General features: G+C 47.5%; 2 long non-coding RNA genes across 2 annotated transcripts; both read right to left on the reverse strand.

Annotated features, from left to right (window-relative positions):
- Nucleotides 1–8,079: 8,079 nt before the first annotated feature.
- On the reverse strand, nucleotides 8,080–12,373 carry LOC144123421 (uncharacterized). Its single transcript, XR_013313091.1, has 3 exons — nucleotides 12,303–12,373; nucleotides 9,610–9,767; nucleotides 8,080–8,179 (listed from the first exon to the last, which is right to left on the reverse strand). It is a non-coding gene; the product is annotated as an uncharacterized LOC144123421 (long non-coding RNA).
- A 13-nt stretch (nucleotides 12,374–12,386) lies between these two features.
- Nucleotides 12,387–19,102, reverse strand: LOC144123422 (uncharacterized). The gene is made up of 3 exons (XR_013313092.1): nucleotides 19,056–19,102; nucleotides 13,960–14,029; nucleotides 12,387–12,445 (listed from the first exon to the last, which is right to left on the reverse strand). It is a non-coding gene; the product is annotated as an uncharacterized LOC144123422 (long non-coding RNA).
- Nucleotides 19,103–21,476: the final 2,374 nt, after the last annotated feature.

The following is a 21,476-nucleotide window of genomic DNA, read 5'->3' on the forward strand; positions in this document are numbered from 1 at the left end:
CTCGAGCGCCCTAACCACTGAGCCACCGCAGCGGGTTCCGTTAGTAACTGCCATATCAGTTCTTGTAATTTCGAAAACGCGATTACTCTCGCCGCTGTCGCTCGATAAAATTTAGCATTTTCGACTATTTACGTAAGCTGGAGGGGTTGCATTGCCTGCAAGCTTTCGAAAGCGCATGTAATTTCACACGAAGCTGTAAAAATTTATCGGGCCGCAGCGGCGAGGATAATCGGGCTTTCGAAATTTCAAAAACTGATATGGCGGTTACTAACGGCCACCTACAAATCTCTAATTGCAGCTAGACGCCGAACTCTAGTACTCAAAAAGTTAATTATTAAGAAATATTTAGCCATCTTACTAGTTAACGTGCTTCATCGGTTTTCTGATGCTCGCCAGCCCTGGCAATACCATGCCGCAAAAGCCATTATTTTACCTCAAAAATTCAATTTTTCAAAATTGTCTTCAAGTCTTCCTAGTAAGACGGGGTATATTAAGCTCATTCAACCAATTCACTACGACCATCTCATCCTATTTGCCTGCGCTCTTTCCCAAATGTGGTATGTCAGTTGTCTGTCGACTGCGACATCATCATGCCCCAAAACAAGACCATCATTATCATCAGCCTTACTACACACACTGCAGGGCAAAGGCCTCTCCCATGTCTCTCCAATTAACCCTATCCTTTGCCAGCTGCATCCACCCTTTGCCTGCAAACTTCTTAATCTCATCCGCCCACCTAACCTTCTGCCGCCCCCTGCTACGCTTACTTTCTCTTGGAACCCACTCCGTTACCCTTAAGGACCAGCGGTTATCTTGCCTTCGCATTACATGCCCTACCCAAGCCCATTTCTTTCTCTTGATTTCGATTAGGATGTCATTAACCCGTGTTTGTTCCCTCACCCACTCTGCCCGCTTCCGATCTCTTAACGTTACACCTATCATTTTTTCTTTCCATGGCTTGCTGCGTAGTCCTTAACTTAAGCTGAACTCTTTTCGTTAGCCTCCACGTTTCTGCCCCGTAGGTGAGTACCGGTAAGCTTATGCTGTTGTACACTTTCCTCTCGAGGGAAATTGGTAAACTGAAAACAAGACACAGAAAACAAGACCACTTGTATTTAGATACGCAGTGTTATGTATAATGCGCAGCATATTTTTTATGACCTACGACACTGACAACTTACACAACAGTGCTTTCGTCGCCAGCAGCGGTTAAAGAGTACCTGTCATAGTGGCATTAAACGGACCATTCCTCGTCAGGCTAGTGAAGAGTACAGTCATTCCTTTTTCATTACAATCGAGTACCGTTCGTGCAAGGACTGCTCTAGGGATAAAAAAGCATACAAAACATTTCACAAGATGACCTTTCTTCTGGTTAGTTCCGAAAATTGGAAACAACTGCCACATTTATTCTTACTTAACGTGAGGCTCACTGCATTACATATGCAGAATAAACATGGGCGCTTCACAGCACTCAAAGCCTCTTACAGCTTAGAAAGCGGAACATTGCGCAGATAGATTGCCCGCGACGCCAGCTGCGAAATATAGCAAAGATAGCTACCTGCAACTGCAAAACAGGGCGACTGGCGCCAAAGCGTTGTAGCGCAAAACCGGTGTGAAAGGAAAGAGTAAATACATGGCTTCGCGGAATGCTAAACTGACGAAATTGGTAAAAACCAAGGACCTAACTGCACAGCTTAAAACGTCACTTTCTCACTATCTGCGTAGTGCAAGGAAGTACAGCAAGCAGAATCTGCCAACAGATCGAGAAACTAAGCTGAGCTTACCAGACGGGAAGCTCCTGCTGACGCCATCGTAGCTGCTACTTCACTGATCACTCGCAGAAAAAGAAATGAAGACGCCAATGGAGTACGCCCACCGCAGGACATCAGCAGCGCACCCTCGTGGGAAGAATACGGAAAAGACGAAGGCAATGATCGTATGTCTTTGTCTTCTGTACTTCGCTAACTGGTTCAGTTTTCTTCCCTGCTACAACGAAGGGTGTGGTCGATATTTTTGTTTTCCTATGCTGTAATATTTCTATTCGGGAATGGATATTAAAACGCCGCACTCAAACGGACGTTTGGAATGTTCTTTCAAAGCGCACGACAGCTACCACCGCCAAAATAAAGTGTGCCGACAAACACAATATAAGAGAAATAAGCGGCTACATATTTGTAAGTTTTAACGATTTTAAATATATTATAATTACTCATTAAACCTATTTTGTCTGCGTAGATTTGGTTGGAAAGGACGACGCTTTTATTTAATACAATATGTATGTTCGCGTTTTCTCACAGTAGCGGCCAGCGGCTTTTATGCCGTCCACCTTAACTATTCTGCGGCTTGCTTGTCGCCGGCTGCCGGTTGGTCGCGACCTTAGCCGGCGTATCTCGTCACCTCGTGACTTCGTTCCGTGCGGCTGCTCGCCTTTTATCTGCGTTGTTTTCAAGTGCTTGGCTACTTTTTTTCCTCGTTCTACGTTCTAGTCGGCTACGTGTGAGCGCTTGTTTTTTCCATACCAGCCATAGTCCTAGTCGTACTTTTTTCACGCTACTGCTTTCGGAAAGACGTGTGGTTCAAGTCACAGAGCGCACTGCATGCGAAGAACTGGTGCTACGTAAAAAAAATGTCAAAGTCAGAACTCCGCTGTTGGCATTGCATTGCAACGGTGGGTTTGGTAGTATGGTAACCCGCCTACAATGAGTGCCTATAGCAGCAAAAAATGTCTGTTTTCCATGCGATCTAAAAAGCAGACCTAATTTCGCCGGGAAACTACTATGAATGCTCTATTTCCGTAGGGTAGTTCTACGGATATTGTTCCTTTACGTGTACCTGCTTAGTACACGGGCGTTTTCGTACCCATTCTCCAACCTGGGTAACAGCCTCCGAGGCCGGGTTACTAGCCCGTGCATCCTGCCCAACACAGTCGCGGAACACCATAGCCACTGTGCTACCACGAAGGGTAAGTACCATGGGCTTAAGGGTGCCTTTATGTCTTTAAGGTCCAGCGATTATTGGGGAGAGGTCCTCAATTTCCTGTGGGAAGGTTGTGATGACGCCGCAAGGTCACGTGACCTTGGTTGCCCATCTGCCTCTCGTAGGTTGCTCTCTGGGCTCCCCCTCCTCCGCAACGTACGTTTCAAGACAGTGCTCCGCCGATCACCGCCCCTACCCCTCCCTCCCATGTCGGCCTCCTGCCCGCTCCTTTCGTAACACTATGTTGTCATCCTCTGAAGAATCCTAGCAACGTGGCTGATGGCCATGAGGATGACGTCCATGCTGCTATTGCCAGCCCACATGAAGGAACAACTTGACGCCTTCGGGCAGTTTTGCAACAGATAGTCCGTGGGTAGACACGCAGAGGAAGTGCCTGGGTGGTATCTGCGCTTTGTTCGGTGCTCCCTGTGATCTGTGTGCTTTGTCCTGGTCGCCCTTGCGTCTGACTAGCTTTCAAGGAACGTAACAACAAAAACATTGGTGGTGGTTTGGCTCTGGTTATACCTGGAGTGACGCGATAGCTACAACTGGCCGGGCGGAACTTCTTCAGTTGAATTGCAAAGTCACTTTTTCGCCGCTTCATTTCGCTGGGCATTCCTTCATCTTCATGCCACTTGACACGGCGCATTAGCACAGCTGTTGCAGCTCGGTTTCACCGGCGCGCCGCGCCGCCAGCAGCAGCAGCTGCTCCGCACCACGTGGCTGGCCACGTGACCGACCACATGACGAACCACGTGATCAGCCACGGCGTCGCGCCGCTGGCATCCGCTCCGCACCACGTGACCTACCACGTGACAGCGTTGCGGGGTGCCCACAGTTTGGCGGCGCCGCCACGCTGAAGGCTCGAAATGATACCGTAATGTAGCTATCGTTAAAAAAGGCGACAGTGCCATTGACGTCAACATAGCTGGAAAGAGCAAGAGAATCAGTTTCTATTCAGAACAGTAATTGGATGGAGTGGTCCACAGTGTCGCTTCAACAAATGAGAGCAAGCAGATATACATGACTGTTCTCTCGGTCAAATGCGTTCACTCGGTCAGTAAATGCTCTGCCACAAGGTGCAGTAGGGTAATGGCCACCATTTATTGATACCACACTAATGGTTTCACTGCTTCCAGAGGCATTGTTTTTACGCTATTACAGAAAGTACTTAGACATCTGATACGATAGGTGCCGACAATAGTGGCCATTGTTACATTTCTACTAGAATATTCTCAAATGGCAAAAAATTCCAAAAGGCGTACTCTAAGTACGGCACAGAAGCACATACAAAAAGAGAGGAAATGAAAAACAAACAGTACAATGCCACCATTAACTCTTTCATGCGACCCCAGTTCCCGAGACACACCACAGCCCGGGCGCATGAGGCGAAAATAGGTTGGATCTGGCATTGCCGAGTGAACCACTCACGGTTTCACCACGAGATAGCCTTCTGCCCCAACATGAGTACTCAACGTAACGCAACGTCAAGAAGCAGCCGGGACACACTGCATGGAAGCGCCATACGTGGCTTCCCTAAGTCTATTGTTCTTGCGTGAGCATCGCTTCCTTCGCTCGTGATTCTTCTTTGCCTCATTCATGATGAGTTGTTTGTCGCTCAGTCTCCCCCTCTCTTTGTCAGGTGCATAATTCCCGATGGACGTGTCGGCGAGTAGGGTAAAGGAGCGGCAATAGACGCAGGTGTAGCAGACATAAAACCTATGAATCCAGTTCCTAGAAACCATAAACACGTGGCACGGAGGCTGGAACAGCCGCTCTTTCTTGTTCCTTCCCCGCCTCCCGTGCTTGTACTGCTTGCCGAAGAATAAATTTGAATCGGATCTTCCTGCAGAAAAGGTCAAAACGTGGCATTCGCACTGCATGAGTGCTGCTTGGCCAAAGTGGGTAAACTAGGCACGAAGAATCACATTGTGCTCGTGAGTCGAAGCCGTTCATAATGTGTTTCCTTCCAGAAGAGGCCGTGTAGAAGGAAGAAAATTGTGCGTGAGCAGCGTGTGACGACGGATATGCCGCCCGGACATGTGGAATTGAATTCCCATGCCATGCAAACGCCTCACAGATCAAGCACGTGTCCGATCACAGCATGGTAGGGAGCAATGCAAGACAGTGTAAAAAAGGTATATGGATGTAAGACCGATGCTCGCGATGAGGCAAATGAGAGCCGCTGGATCTCTAGTCGCGACCAATGGGAAACGCTGATGTCTACGCATGATCGTAGTTGCAGCATTTGGTGCGTGCTAAAAAAGAAAAGAAGAAATAAAAGAAACAGCTCGCAGCTGACAAGGTCCACCACAGCACTTGACGAAACGCGTGGTTGGAATGAGTTGGAGCTGTAAATTAAACAAAAATTGAACCCTGGTAACGCAAGTATTTGCGCCCTTTCTCCCCATTTTACCCCCGAGGGGAAATGGTTTATGGTTTATGAAGGTTTAACGTCCCAAAGCGACTCAGGCTATGAGGGACGCCGTAGTGAAGGGCCCCAGAAATTTCGACCACCTGGGGTATTTTTGCGTGAATTGAAATCGCACAGCACACGGGCCTCTAGAATTTCGCCTCCATCGAAATTCGACCGCCGCGGCCGGGATCGAACCCGCGTCTTTTGGGCCGGCAGCCGAGCGCCATAACCACTCAGCCACCGCGGCGGCCCTGAGGGGAAGTGAATTGCTAAAATCGGAGTTCGCTTGAAGGCGCATTTGCAAATTGGACAGAGGTTGGCGTGGTAGTACGTGTTGGAGCCTGCGCGTCACTCGGCAGGCCGCAGCACTTTCATGCCCCCGGGTGCCCACCATGGGACGCTGATGCTGGTCGCACTGTCCGCTCTGCTTTCTGGCCTCCCGGCTACAGTAGGCTTTGAAAACAGCGTCCTCGGTCGTGTTGTATTTTTTTGCAACTTTTACCGCTACAGCATGCTATGATGTGCGCTCGGGATTATTCGTGCGCTTTTGAGTGAACCAGAACTCTAATTTCAAGCCAACTCGGTGAGCGCCGACAGACGAAGCCACTTTAAATAATCAGTGTCACAGTATACTATAAACTGTAAAAGCCACTTCGTCTAAACAATGTTTTTGCCTCAGGTTTCATGCCCCGCCAGCTTCAGAGTAACACTGCATTTGTTATGCATGGCCTGTTCTAACATGCTTCTTTCAACTAAAAATTAGAAACAAAACAAGGGACAGGCATTTTCATATACACGCTGTTTGCAAGTTAGTGCTTCGTCATTTGTGTCACGGGACTATATATTTTCTCGCCAAAAGACGTTGCTCGGATAAGAATGGTTAATTTCTAGCCACTGTCATTGTGGCCAGGCATTCGACTCCCCACCTTCTTCCGTGTCCGGCAAACAAAATTTACTTTTGCTCTTTGATAACGCTTAATGCAGCTGCCTTTAGCTATGATTTAAAATTACTTCAGAACCTTATATATTAAAATTTACTATGTTTGTCCCCGCTGTGAAACTTTTTTCTAACAGCATGTAGAGAAATGAAAATCATAATCGAGAAATTTCTTCGAGGCATAGAAGCCCAAAATCTGACCCTCCAGAGAGAACAGAATGCAGAAGGCAATTATGAGACGGGACAGCCAAGCGTGCGAGAAGTGGTCTTCCGCGGCACCCAGATCAAGTGTTCAGCATTGGTTTTGTTGCCTCTTGGTTAGGCCTTCATTTATACTAAGGCCAGCACTAAGACGTGGACAGATTCAATTTAGGGCAACTCTTGCAGGTGCTTCTTCGAAAGCTGTTAATGGGTTTGGTGAATGCGGACGCCATGCTGACTACCGCGTGATTTAGGCTGGTGTTAAGCTGGCGGTAAAGCCAGCCTAACGAACTAAACCAGCGGCAGCTCTGGCTTGGCGCGCTTCACTGCCGAAGGCGTTGAGGAAGCCAGCCGTGCCTCAATTTTCATGGACGATTGCTCTATCTATATTATATTTGCTACATTATCGGACATCCTATTATAGCCAATGATTAGTTCCTAGGCACCGTCCGCAGCGGCTTCGGTGCGAAGCAAGTTAGACCCGCCAAGGCTAAGCGAGCGTTGCTCTGACCGGGCAGCACTTCGTCGCAAGGACGTGTCACACGCGTGGGTGCAATGTGTTATCCCTTATATCCTTCTATCCATATTACCACCTGTTTATATATCGAATTATCAATATATCGCTATATTTTGTGATCCACTTCGAGTTCGATATATACATGTCCGACTCTACTCGCTCCTGAACGATTTAGTTGCTGAAAGAAGAGCTAAAGAAAACACGCTCAGTTGCACAGCTGCGCCACAACCGCGAGTCCTTCCGCAGTGCACGTTATGCGGTGATGGTCTGTCGCGTTCGCCTGATCTTGCACGAACACAACCTAATAGATTTGTGTGCTCAGGCATACGTCTGCGACGCGGTCTCTGCGCTTGGAGACGCGGAACAGCTGTAAAATTCCTCTTCGGTGTCGGTTATCGCCTCTTTTACAAAGTTTGACTTGCAGCTGCATTTCATGTGGCCCTTAGAGATGCAAGGTATTGAGAACTCTTTTGGGAGGCAGTTATGAAAAAGCCATTTCTCCAATCACTTTATTGCACGATTGTGGGCGGCATAATCGTGGGTTCATGAGGGCTATCGCTCGATAATCCATAACCAACAAATACCAACAAATGGTATTGGCTATCGCTCGGAGGTACTTACACATTAAAAGAAAGTAAAATGTAACAATTAAGACAATTAAAAGACAATAAAACATTATAAAGCACTAAGAACATTAAAAGAGCCACCAGAAGCCAAAGCAGGATTGGAACGCCAAAATGCAGTTCACGAATGGAACACAATTAAAAGACAATAAAACATTGTAAAGCACTAAGAACATTAAATGAGCCACCAGAACCCAAAGCAGGATTGGCACGCCAAAATACAGTTTACGAATGGAAAGAACGCAATTATAGAAAATGTAAAATTGGCGAAAAATGAATAGAAAACGCGAAATAAGGAAAAATTGCGCATTTAAACTTTATTTCGAATACTGTGCGTTCCTAATGTGACTAAACAAAATAATGTAAGAGATAAAGAGGGCTTCATGCACTAGCGTGAAAGCTTTGGGTCCGGTAGTCATATAATGCAAAGTGCCATGAGTGTGTATTCAAAAAAACCAGTGTCGATTTGTCCAATAATTTTTTCCAGAAGTCATGGCCGCCGAAGTTTCCTGCAGAAAACGAAAAAAAAAAGAACATACGATACACTACATTAATTATGACAAAGTGACAAAGTAATTAACGCGAAATGCGACAAAAGCTTCCGCTGGCGCAGATGCAGCAAATGGGTTGATTATGTATTTTTTCGAGGGTTGTTCGTTGTATTATTCTAAAGTGGTTCTCGATGAAATGCATTTTGCGAACGCATGGTGACTGAATCCGCGAGTGCTCGCGAGCAAACCACTCATGCCGTCCTTCAGTGTCATAACTTCTGCTACACAGTGGGAGGTGCAAGGTTCCGGCATCCTTTCACAGCTCCTCTACGGACGGGCCTAAACTGCAAAAATAGCATCTCTTCCTACTGCACTTCACTTGGATTTGTAAAAAAAAAAAAAATCGAACGGCCGGCAGTTACCAAGAAGTTTGCACAACGCGATGGCATTGCTTTTTCTTATCTTAGACTATGACGTAAAATTTCGTTCTCATTAGCAGAGCTCTCCGAAAAAACGGCAAAAGATGCGGTGACCAACGACACCAGGAAGAGACGTCGGAAGAAACGACAAAATTATATGAACACCGGGTCACACTGGCGTGGAGGGGGAAACGCAGCTGCGCAATTGGTTCGGGTTGATCACACGTACCACGCCCTACACGTCAACTTCCTGCTGAACACGGTAGATTAAAAACCATATCGAAAGCTTCAATGAAGGCTCCCCCCGCAAAGACCTGATACACTACCGTTCGCACCTAAATAAAAGCAGAGAGCAGGCGCCGGTTATCGGAAAGAACACAAGCACCGGTGTTTGACACTGAAACTCACTCGGCAACAAGAGTTCTTACACAAAGCTCTTGAAAACACAGCGTACACCCCGTACATACGCCACAAGTGGCCTCTTGCCATACGGAAAACACCTGTGCACGACAGATGCAACCACTTCCAAGAACACTAAAAAGGAGATCTCCAATATTTTATCTGGACTTGCCCATTTCTCACGAGGAAGAAAATTCATAATTCAGCACATATTGCATAACTGCATGGCTAACCTAGCAGACCAGATACGATCCAGCACCGCAGCACAACATGCCATCGCGGCACACACCAGTTAGAGCGGCCTGCTTCGAGTAGTGTAGCAGGCCGACGGATATAATACTTGCAGCTCTGAAGGCTATGAAAACGATCGACTAGAATTCGCTTCTGCGCCTGCACCCCAAATCCTCCCAATTCCCCAACTGTGACCGAGAGCCATCCCTCCCTTGTCATTATGATTTTATTCATTCATTCACTTCCATGTATTGCCCTCCTCCTAGGTCTTCAATGCATCCAGTACGTTTTCAATAAATAAACTACACTTGGCTGGAGAGAAAGCCGACTACCACTTCCCGATGCCTGTTTGTCACGGACGTGGAAGCGCGAGGGTGAATAATGGTAAAAGATACGCACCGGTCCTGAATGTCTGCATCGTCGTCGGCGTCGGAGACTCGGACCAGAGTGAAGTCGACACCGGGATTCATTATCTCATCCAGCAGAGTCACGGCTCGTGACTTGTACTGGTACATTGTGCGTGAGTGCTGCATAGCCATTACCAGCCACGTCTTTACCTGCAGGGAGTGTTAGCAAAGAAAAGAGCTCTTTTTCAATTATAGTAGGCGTTTTTATTTCATGGTTCATGGCGGTTCAACGTCCCAAAGCAACTCAGGCTATGAGAGACGCCGTAGTGAAGGGGTCCGGAAATTTCAAACACCTGGGGCTCTTTAACATGCACTGAAATCGCACGGTACACGGGCCTCCAGAATTTCGCCTTCATCGAAATTCGACCGCGCGCGGCCGTGATCGAACCCGCGTCTTTCGGGCCAGCAGCCGAGCGCCAGAACCACTCAGCCAGCGCGGCGGCCTTATAGTAGGTGTACGTTGTCAGATGCCAAAAGGCACAATTCTCAGTCACAAAGAAGGTCGTTAAACGGGGCCCTGAACCACACTCTCCTGGACCAACAAAACGCTTTAAAAAAAAGTCGTTCATAGAGCTCTTTTAGACGGTCAAGGATGAATATAAAACGTTTATCTTTTGCAGCTCCCCCCAATTCGAATAATTCCCCCTATTTCCCTTTCATTTAAGCTTCCGGTAACATCGCCGCTTATACCAAGACCACAGTGCAAGTGACGTTGCCCACTGCAACACAGCTTGCACTAGTACTTCATTAAGCAAATAGTGGCGGATTACGGTGGCCGCGTGCTCCACACAAGTTTCGCGGCGTCAGGCGTGATACCCTAGTACAGCCCAAAACAAAGGCTACAGCTAAATTTACTTTTTTATTTTTTTAGATTGAAATCCCAAGTTTTCACTTTCATACTAAACTTTTGTGCAGCTTTAACAAGTATTTAAGACCTCACCGAAGGGACATCGTTGTGTAATTTGGTGCACTCACTTCGACAAACCGAGACAAACATTCCAACTTTTTGTATTATGCAGAACAAACAAGTTCTTGTGATAGAAAGGTCGATTGGAATGGCCTTCCTCACGAAATCGTTGCTGCCACCTGCCCATCTTCCTTTTTTCAACTTCTGTATGGCCATTTTTTCAATAATTAGTTACCATGATCCTTACTGCATGTATAAGATGATCCTTACAGTATGTATAAGAACCCACCTCTTCTGTAATTCCCCTGTGGGGGACTTTTAAGATAATAAACTAAACTGAACTGAACTGAGCCGTTCTAGGCAACCCTTCTCACATAAGTGCGCCCACTCAGAAGTCAACATGGGACACATTCAGAGACGACAGATTCTTGAAAGCATTTACCCTGAAAGCCCACTTCGAGAACTTTCGTTTGCCAGCTCAAGAACTGGAGGTTTTAGATTATGGCGTACATTAGCATCGCGGACACGTCTTGTTAGTTGAACAGCATGGTTTTCACAATGTGAAAGGCGTCATCCATATAACTATTGCTGAAATAAAGTTGAACAATCGTCAATACAATCACTGCGGGAATGATATCCTGATTATTATGTATGGCAAAAAAAGAATAAAATACATTTAAAGGTCCTCAAAGGAATGCTGAGACAACTACATTCAATTACTGTCGTCTAAAACACATCTGGCTATGTTCATGTTGACTGGGTAGCAAAAAACTGATTTTTCACCTAGGAAAATGGGTTTAAAAATCTTCCCGCCAATCGAAAGTTCACAGCTAAGAGTTTAGCTAACTTCTGCCAAACTTAAAGAAATGATAACCAGATCTACGAAGGCTTACCTTGCGCAGATTGATAGGCTATTGTCATCGCCAGGTAAACGTATTTTTAAACACTCATAGTTTTGCAATTCAGAGAGGTAAATTAGCCCAGTTTATAATCAATAACTTCAGCGAAAAAATTTCAGTGCAAGATGCAGAGTGTCTTGAGAAATGCCTGTGAAGATTTTTATCTTAAAAGAGACTTCCTAGTTTGTTTTTTTTTCGCTTGAAATACAGCACGCGAGATTTAAAGATCACGTCCCTGCACGCTCTTGCTTAGGGATAATATGTACCCTCAACCGCGCCCTGACTGCAGGAAATCAATTTCACAAAACAGTAATGGATTAACAGTCAGCCGGTCATAGCGTCAGTTATGCACGAGCGCGTGGTTTCGTTTTGCTATCACGATCACAATGCTGTCGGATAGACGCTATCATGTTGGAAAGAAATTGTGCTGGCCTATCTGAAATACGTATCACTAGCTCTTATCGCAGAACCACGGCCTGCTGTGAAGACGAAAAGACAGGTAATTTAAATTTGTTAATTAGCAAAAAGGTGAATTAAATATATATTCACCTGTACAAGACGGCTGTTTGCATGCTCCAGTAAAACCTTCGTCGGCATCGTTCACTAAAGAGTGTTAACTTGGGTAAGTTGTACTTAGCATGCCCTTTTAGTTTACTTCAGCGCAAAAAAGGATGGCAACAGAGGTATTTCTTTTAGTCTCGTCCTTTTTCGCGCTATAATCACTGATAATGACACTCCGTTGATTTCTTGAAGCATGGCAAAATCTACCTCAAACACATTGTATATATCGATGAGCAGGAGAGACGCAGTAACACGTGGATTGGAAAGACGTCTTTTGTTCTCGCACTACACTTAAACCCTTGCAATGTTGATTCTTACCTGCGGCAAGGCCAGGTTGAACACCTTCTGCTGGCGGCTGTTGTACTTCTCTAACACGCTGATCATCTTCTTGGAGGCCCCCACAGCTCGTGCCAAGTTCTCCTTCTTCCAAAGAACAGCGCGCACTCTCTTCTTGTACGTGGCTGTTTAGGGAAAGGCGAAATATCAAGCATGTCACCCTTTTTGTTACAACAGCACTACCTCATAGGCGAAGCTGAAAAATCCGGGCTATGTGTGCAGCCTCAAGCTTTGACCTTCGACGTAGCGCCAGCATCGGAGGCCTTGCGCAGCTCCTCCATCAACGCGCGGAACCGGCACTCCACTCCGCCCCCTCCTCCCCGGCGTGCGGCTGCTGATAGCGGCTGACGATAAGACCATGCATGCGGTTACCTTTGAAGCGGTGTTGCCTTATGTGCTTTCCCACGTCCTACCCGAATTACCTACGTTGAAGCCGTACCATTTTTTTTATTTTGGGTGTAACCAGATCCCACGCCTAGTCCAGCAAGGTGTGTTCAAATTACATTGAACTTTCGCAATGCGCACAAAGTTTTCGGCATGTTTCCCACTAGATGGGCTGCACTTCGCAGAACAGCAAAGCTTCTGCTGAAGTATCAAACTTTAGGTAATCCCTTTACTTCAAGGTCGCTCCTTTCGGTTTTTATCCACTGGAAACTGCATCCAGAGCTAAGGAAGTAGACGCTGAAGAAGTCCATCTGAGAACAGGCATTTGAGCTAGTCGTTTGAGAGTGCCTCGCATGAGCGAAGTGCAGGGTCTGACCCCCAGTGATAGTGAGTACAAGCTTTCCCCTTACAGTTGGTCGGTGCTTGGATTCTTTATAGTGAAAAACTTGAAAATGGGTCATTGACATAATCTTCAGAACACTAAACAGAGTAGCAATGACCTTCACCGCATAAGACTAATCTCAGTCCCTTACAGATAGATTTTATCTCAAGGGAGGGTAATGTGACCAAAGGCCGTTTTTTAAGCTTGTGCTGCCGATGGGTACGCCACAGCACTGAAAATCGAGCCCCGCATCTCTGGCATGACAAGCGAACTCTGAAATCGCAAGGCCGCATTCAGCCACAATTTGACAAGGCGCTCTTGAAGGGAGCCTACGCCCTTCTCCCTTCAAAGAGGAAAGAAATGAATACACAACAGTTTCAAAGGAAAGATAAAGACGTTGACTCAAAACGCGTAAAACCACGACTTCTGGTAAATGTGCCTCTTCAATAGCGAAGTGCACCTAAGAAATTGCAAAATTTATCACCGCGACCTCTTTCAGTACGCCTGACCTGCTCGAACTTCGCAGTGACATCCATGATCTAGCGCCTGAACTTAGCGGTAAACAAATATCTTGGCTACGTAAGCATGAAATTAAAGCAGTACCTCTTGCGCGCTCAGTCTTTAAAGCTGTCTGGCAGCACGTTCGGAGCACCGAAAAGCCCAAGAGAGATAAAAGGCGGCCACGATCGCCTTTGTTCCAGCTCGAGTAGCAAGTAGCAAATAATCGATTTCACCTCGTGTTGTCCTGTGAACGCCGGCTAGGTAATGGTATGCACTTCCTAGTTTCTCTCTTTCCATGCAAGGCAGCAAGAATCACTACAGGCGAACAATTGAAACCCTGCCAAGCAAACCAGCGGGCGAGGGAACCCTCACCCATTACATCCGATGCATTGATGATGGAACTCTGGTTGCTCCTGTTGCCCCAGCGGACGTTGTACTTCACCTGCAAAGTACATTGAAATGATCCAAAGTTTTGTTAAAACATGAAACCTGGCTCGGAAGTGAGACGAGTATGTTGAAGGCTCTTTATGGCTCGTACTATAGCTGTCACTTTTCCGTTCTATGCAGCAAAAGTTCGAGAAAAAAATCACAGGACAGTTACGAGTGTAGCGCGAATGCGTAAGCGTAAATTGTGTTGTGACAGTGAAGAAAGGTGGCGGATGCCTTGTGAAGAAATTCGCTTTTGAAGGTGGGGACTTTCCGCAACTTACTCCAATACCACCTTGTCCAATCACCTACAACGGCCTTCCAAACCCTACACTAGAGGCCCCGATAACTATAGCCGATGTGCAAGCCGCAGCCCGTGCATCGCAGCGCAAAACAGCTCCTGGCGCGCATAAAATCACAAACGCGATTATTTGTAACCCGAGTCATGCACATATCAAAGCCATCACTGACTACTTCAATGATGAACTCTAGGAGAAGGGTATTGTATCTCAGGATTGGCGTCATGCCGAAATTATCACCCTTCCCAAGCCCGGCAAGCGGCCATCACTTGATTCCCTCCGGCACAGCTCCCTAACATCATGTTTTGGAAATCTCTACAAACGAGTCATCTACACCCACCTCAAAACGATATTGAAGACAATGACCTCTTCCCCCTACTATGGTTTGGTTCAGGCCAGGGCTTTCGGCCCAAGACGCCTTCCTGCTCCTGAGAGAAGTGCGTACCAACATCTCCAGAGGTCAAGAACATCTCTTGGCCTTAGATTTAAAGGGCGCCTTCCACAACATATCCCACGAGGCGATCCTTCAAGCCATAAATGACTAACGGCGGAGAAAAGGTATTTGCTTACGTGCGTGCGCTCCTGACGGGCCGCACGGCCACAATAGGAATCGGACAAATCCGCTCCGACGTCTAAGATAGGCCACACAAAGGCACACCTCAAGGAGCTATTATTTCTCCCCTGCTTTTCAAGATTACTAACATTCCTATGCTCAGGCTATCGCGGGCAATGAAAGCACTTCCAAATGTCGGTTTCACCATATGCGCGGTTGATATAACTAAATGGGCCATAAAGGGTTCCCTGGGCCAAAAAAAAATCACCCTACAATCAGCAGCCCGGATCGTCGAGGACTTCGCCACGGAAAGCGGCCTCCACTGCGCTCCGAAGAAATCGGAGGTCATACGAGTACATGGTCTGAGATACGTCCCTCCAGGTCCCATCAACCTCACGATCTATGGTCAAGCCATCGGGGAAGTTAACCTGACCCGCATTCTTAGTCTTTGGATACAGAGCAACCTCCGTGCTACCCACACCATCCAGACTCTCACAACCACCGCAAACCAGATAGCTCGCATGATCAGCCGCATTACCAAGCATCGCCAAAGGAATGCGAGAAGACACTCTTCGGCTGGTGCAAGCGCTGGTACTTGGCCGAATCACATACGGACTATCCTTTCACGCGCTAACAAAGAGGATCAGCAAATTGACATCATCATTAGGGATGTATGCAAGACGGCCCTTAAGCTTCCTAAAAACACCTCGACGGAGCGTCTGACCGCTCTAGGGAGGTTAAACATCCTTGCGGAACTACCAGCAGCCATTCGTGCATCTCAAACACCAAGACTTCAGACCACCCAAGCTGGACGAGCTATCCTACGCCGAGTAGGCACAGTTGCGGACATCCGCGCACTAGATGCTCAATCCTCTCTAGAAAAACAACAAAGGAAATACATCAGCGTGGCCCCGATACCGAATCATATGCTTAAAGACGTTCACACAGGCAGACGACGAGCTCGAGTATCCTACCTACGCCGACGCCTTGCCAATTCCCCGAACGTGGTTTATGTTGACGCCGCAGCATACCCGGACCATGACAAGTAAGCAGTGGCGGCAGTGGACCACCACTTCTCCACTCTATTCACTGCTTCTGTAAAAGTCGAAACCCCAGCGGCCGCGTAGACCACCGCCGTGGCCATTGCCATTAGGCATTATGAGCCCCAAGGCCAAAGCGCTCATATGATCACAGGCTCGCAACACGCGTGTCAAATCTTCCCGAGAGACCGTGCTCCCAAGCACGTCAGTCGGCTCATGGGCACTGCACCCCTCGCAAAGCACCACCAAATCACCTGCACCCCAGTTCACGAGGGGCTGGAGGGAAATGAGAGGGCACATGCTCTAGCTCGAGGCAACATCGACCGAGCGGGGCCACAAACCGTGCCCGCTTTTACCCCTCTACATAACAGGTATAACGAACGCCTCGAGTTTCAGCGTCTTGAAAGGAGACAATTCCCTCCAACTCATAGGAAATTAGACACCCCAGATGCCGTCTGTTGGCGGCAGATCCAGACGAACACATTTCCAAACCTCCATAAACTACACCTCATACACCCAACATTATAATTATAATAATTGGTTTTGGGGGGAAAGGAAATGGCGCAGTATCTGTCTCATATATCGTTGGACACCTGAGCCGCGCCTTAAGGGAATGGTAAAGGATGGAGTGAAAGAAGAAAGAAAGAGAGAGGTGCCGTAGTGGAGGGCTCCGGAATAATTTAAACTACCTGGGGATCTTTAACGTGCACTGACATCGCACAGCACACGGGCGCCTTAGCGTTTTTCCACCATAAAAACGCAGCCGCCGCGGTCGGGTTCGAACCCGGGCCAACATTATACTCCGACACCAGTCCCTGGTGCCTGGCCCGCCCTACACTCTTTCACATTTCTTGGGGATGTGGGGCCGAACCAAACACTCTACAGACGCAAAACACATCTGTTGACCGGTGGGAGGAGCTGCTTACCAGCGATAACCTGGAGGACCAACGGGCCCTCATACAAAAGGTTCGCAGGGCAGCTCAAGCCAGTGGAGCCCTGGAATGAGGGCCCCGCCCATAAGCTCGCCCAACTCCCCTTCCTTTCAAATTCCCCCCCTCCTCCGCAACTTTGTATTTACCAATCGACAAATACCTCATATTTGTTTATTTTTGTTGACTGCTATCTATTCTGGGATGTGTTGCTTACCAAATATAGAATAAAAAAGCGTAGCAATAAAGTTAACTTCGTAGGCAATCGTTTCCCGTCCTCATAACCTTGCTTTCGTAAGCCGCTGTCCAAGTTAGTCCCCTAACCTTGGTAAATAATTCTAAAATGACAGCGTTCCATATCGCACGAAATTCAAAATCCATTTCCTAAAGTTGAAATATCATCGCAGGTAAGCACTTTTCATGTTTTCATACAGAACACCAAGAGCTTGATTTGGGGCCTGCGAATAAAAAGCTGCCGATTAGGGGTTCACCGATGCAGAAGACAACAGTGACAGCTTATCACATACGCAGTTTGCCTATACCGGATGTGACAAGGAAGACTAAGTATAATCTTGAAAAATAGGATTTTTTAGGCAAAAATGACCTTTGCGGCACGGTATTGCCAGAATTGGCGGACGTCAGAAAACTGGTGAAGAATTTTATCTAGTAAGATGGTTAACTAATTTCATTAAGTTTTGAACTATTAGAGTTAGGCGTCTAGTACCAATTAGAGCTTTGTACCCGACCGTTAATAATTAATAACAATATATCGTTGAACACCTGAACCACGCCGTAAGGGAAGGGATAAAGGACGGCGTGAAAGAAGAAAGGAAGAAAGAGGTGCCGTAGTGGAGGGCTCCGGAAAAATTTCGACCACCTGGGGATCTAACATGCGCTGCCATCGCACAGCACACGGGCGCCTTAGCGTTTTGCCTCCATAAAAACGCAGCCGGATCAGTAGCCGAGCGCCCTAACCACTGAGCCACCGCGGCGGGGCCCGTTAGTAACCGCCATATCAGTTCTTGTAATTTCGAAAACGCGATTACCCTCGCCGCTGTGGCTCGACAAAATTTAGCATTTTCGACTACTTACGTAAGCTGGAGGGGTTGCATTGCCTGCAAGCTTTCGAAAGCGCATGTAATTTCATACGAAGCTGCCAAAATTTATCGGGCCGCAGCGGCGAGGATAATCGGGTTCTCGAAATTCCAAAAACTGATATGGCGGTTACTAACGCCCACCTAAAAATCTCTAATTACAGCTAGACGCCTAACTCTAATAGTCAAAAAGTTAATTATTAAGAATTATTTAGCCATCTTACTAGTTAACATGTTTCATAGGTTTTCTGATGCTCGCCAACCCTGGCAGTACCATGCCGCAAAAGCCATTATTTTGCCTCAAAAATCCAATTTTTGAAAAATGTCCGGGTATATTAAGCTCATTCAACCAATTCACTACGACCATCTCGTCCTATTTGCCTGCGCTCTTTCCCAAATGTGGTATGTCAGTTGTCTGTCGACTGCGACATCATGCCCCAAAACAAGACCACTTGTATTTAGATACGCAGTGTTGTGTGTAATGCGCAGCATATTTTTATGACCTAGGACACTGACAACTTACACAACAGTGATTTCGTCGCCAGCAGCGGTTAAAGAGTACCCGTCATAGTGGCATTAAACGGACCAATCCTCGTCTGGCTAGTGAAAAGTACAGTACATTCCGTTTTCATTACAATCGAGTACCGTTCTTGCAAGGACTGCTCTAGGGATGAAAAAGCATACAAAACATTTCACAAGATGACCTTTCTTCTGGCTAGTTCCGAAAATTGGAAACAATGGCCACATTTATTCTTGCTTAACGTGACGCTCACTGCATTACATATGCTGAATAAACATGGGCGCTTCACAGCACTCAAAGCCTCTTACAGCTTAGAAAGCGGAACATTGCGCAGATAGATTGGCCGCGACGCCAGCTGCGAAATATAGTAAACATAGCTACTTTCTACTGCAAAACCGGGCGACTGGCGCCAAGGCGTTGTAGCGCAAAACCGGTGTGAAAGGAAAGAGTAAATACATGGCTTCGCGGAATGCTAAACTGACGAAATTGGTAAAAACCAAGGGCCTAGCTGCAGAGCTTAAAACGTCACTTTCTCACTATCTGCGTAGTGCAAGGAAGTACAGCAAGCAGAATCTGCCAACAGATCGAGAAACTAAGCTGAGCTTACCAGACGGGAAGCTCCTGCTGACGCCATCGTAGCTGCTACTTCACTGATCACTCGCAGAAAAAGAAATGAAGACGCCAATGGAGTACGCCCACCGCAGGACATCAGCAGCGCACCCTCGTGGGAAGAATACGGAAAAGACGAAGGCAATGATCGTATGTCTTTGTCTTCTGTACTTCGCTAACTGGTTCAGTTTTCTTCCCTGCTACAACGAAGGGTGTGGTCGATATTTTTGTTTTCCTATGCTGTAATATTTCTATTCGGGAATGGATATTAAAACGCCGCACTCAAACGGACGTTTGGAATGTTCTTTCAAAGCGCACGACAGCTACCACCGCCAAAATAAAGTGTGCCGACAAACACAATATAAGAGAAATAAGCGGCTACATATTTGTAAGTTTTAACGATTTTATATATATTTTAATTACTTCTAAACATATTTTGCCTGCGTAGATTTGGTTGGAAAGGACTACGCTTTTTTTAATAAAATATGTGTGTTCGCGTTTTCTCACAGTAGCGGCCAGCGGCTTTTATGCCGTCCACCTTGACTATTCTGCGGCTTGCTTGTCGCCGGCTGCCGGTTAGTGGCGACCTTAGCCGGCATATCTCGTCACCTCGTGACTTCGTTGCGTGCGGCTGCTCGCCTTTTATCTGCGTTGTTTTCAAGTTCTTGGCTACTTTTTTTCCTCGTTCTACGTTCAAGTCGGCTACGTGTGAGCGCTTGTTTTTTCCATACCAGCCATAGTTCTAGTCGTACTTTTTTCACGCTACTGCTTTCGGAAAGACGTGTGGTTCAAGTCACAGAGCGCACTGCATGCGAGGAACTGGTGCTACGTAAAAAAATGTCAAAGTCAGAACTCCGCTGCTGGCATCGCATTGCCGCGGTGGGTTTGGTAGTTGGTAACCCGTTTACACTGAGTGCCGGCAGCAGCAAAAAATGTGTTCTTCATGCGATCTAACAAGCAGACCTAATTTCGCCGGGAAAGCGAAAGCTTTCCCGCGAAAGCGCCGGGAAACTACTATGAATGCTCTATTTCCGTAGGGTAGTTCTACGGAAATTGTTCCTTTACGTGTGCCTGCTTAGTACACGGGCGTTTTCGTACCCGTTCTCCAACCTGGGTAACAGCCTCCGAGGCCGGGTTACTAGCCCGTGCATCCTGCCCAACACAGTCGCGGAACACCGTAGCCACTGTGCTACCACGAAGGGTAAGTACCATGGGCTTATGTATTTAAGGTCCAGCGATTATTGGGGAGAGGTCCTCAATTTCCTGTGGGAAGGTTGTGATGACGCCGCAAGGTCACGTGACCTTGGTTGCCCATCTGCCTCTCGTAGGTTGCTCTCTGGGCTCCCCCTCCTCCACAACGTACGTTTCAAGACAGTGCTCCGCCGATCAACGCCCCCCCCCCCTCCCTCCCGTCTCGGCCTCATGCCCGCTCCTTTCGTAACACTATGTTGTCATCCTCTGAAGAATCCTAGCAATGTGGCTGATGGCGATGAGGATGACGTCCATGCTGCTATTGCCAGCCCACACGAAGGAACAACTTGACGCCTTCGGCCAATATTGCAACAGATAATCCGTGGGTAGACACGCAGAGGAAGTGCCTGGGTGGTGTCTGCGCTTTGTTCGGTGCTCCCTGTGATCTGTGTGCTCTGTCCTGGTCGCCCTTGCGTCTGACTAGCATTCAAGGAACGTAACAACAAAAACATTGGTGGTGGTTTGGTTCTGGTTAAACCTGGAGTGACGCGATAGCTACAGCTGGCTGGGTGGAACTTGCTCAGTTGAATTGCAAAGTCACTTTTTCGCCGCTTTATTTCGCTGGGCATTCCTTCATCTTCATGCCACTTGACACGGCGCATGCGCACAGCTGTTGCAGCTCGGTTTCACCGGCGCGCCGCGCCGCCAGCAGCAGCAGCTGCTCCGCACCACGTGGCTGGCCACGTGACCGACCACATGACGAACCACGTGATCCGCCACGCCGTCGCGCCGCCGGCATCCGCTCCGCACCACGTGACCTACCACGTGACAGCGTTGCGGCGCAGCCACAGTTTGGTGGCGCCGCCACGATGAAGGCTCGAAATGATACCGTAATGTAGCTATCGCTAAAAAAGGCGATAGTGCCATTCACGTCAAAACGGCGGCAGCTACATTTCTTGGGACGTTATTAGTTTGGACCTCCTGGCGGGCAGAATTTAAATCCCAGCTCTCTAAGCGTAAACGCCTCTTTTGCGGCCGGTCGAACGCCAACATGGCTGGAAAGAGCAAGAGAATCAGTTCTATCCAGAACAGTAATTGGATGGAGTGGTCCACAGTGTCGCTTCAACAAATGAGAGCATGGAGATATACATGACTGTTCTCTCGGTCAAATGCGTTCACTTGGTCAGTAAATGCTCTGCCACAAGGTGCAGCAGGGTAATGTCCACCA

This window comes from Amblyomma americanum, chromosome 3 (assembly GCF_052857255.1).
Source record: "Amblyomma americanum isolate KBUSLIRL-KWMA chromosome 3, ASM5285725v1, whole genome shotgun sequence".
Lineage (NCBI taxonomy): Eukaryota > Metazoa > Arthropoda > Arachnida > Ixodida > Ixodidae > Amblyomma > Amblyomma americanum.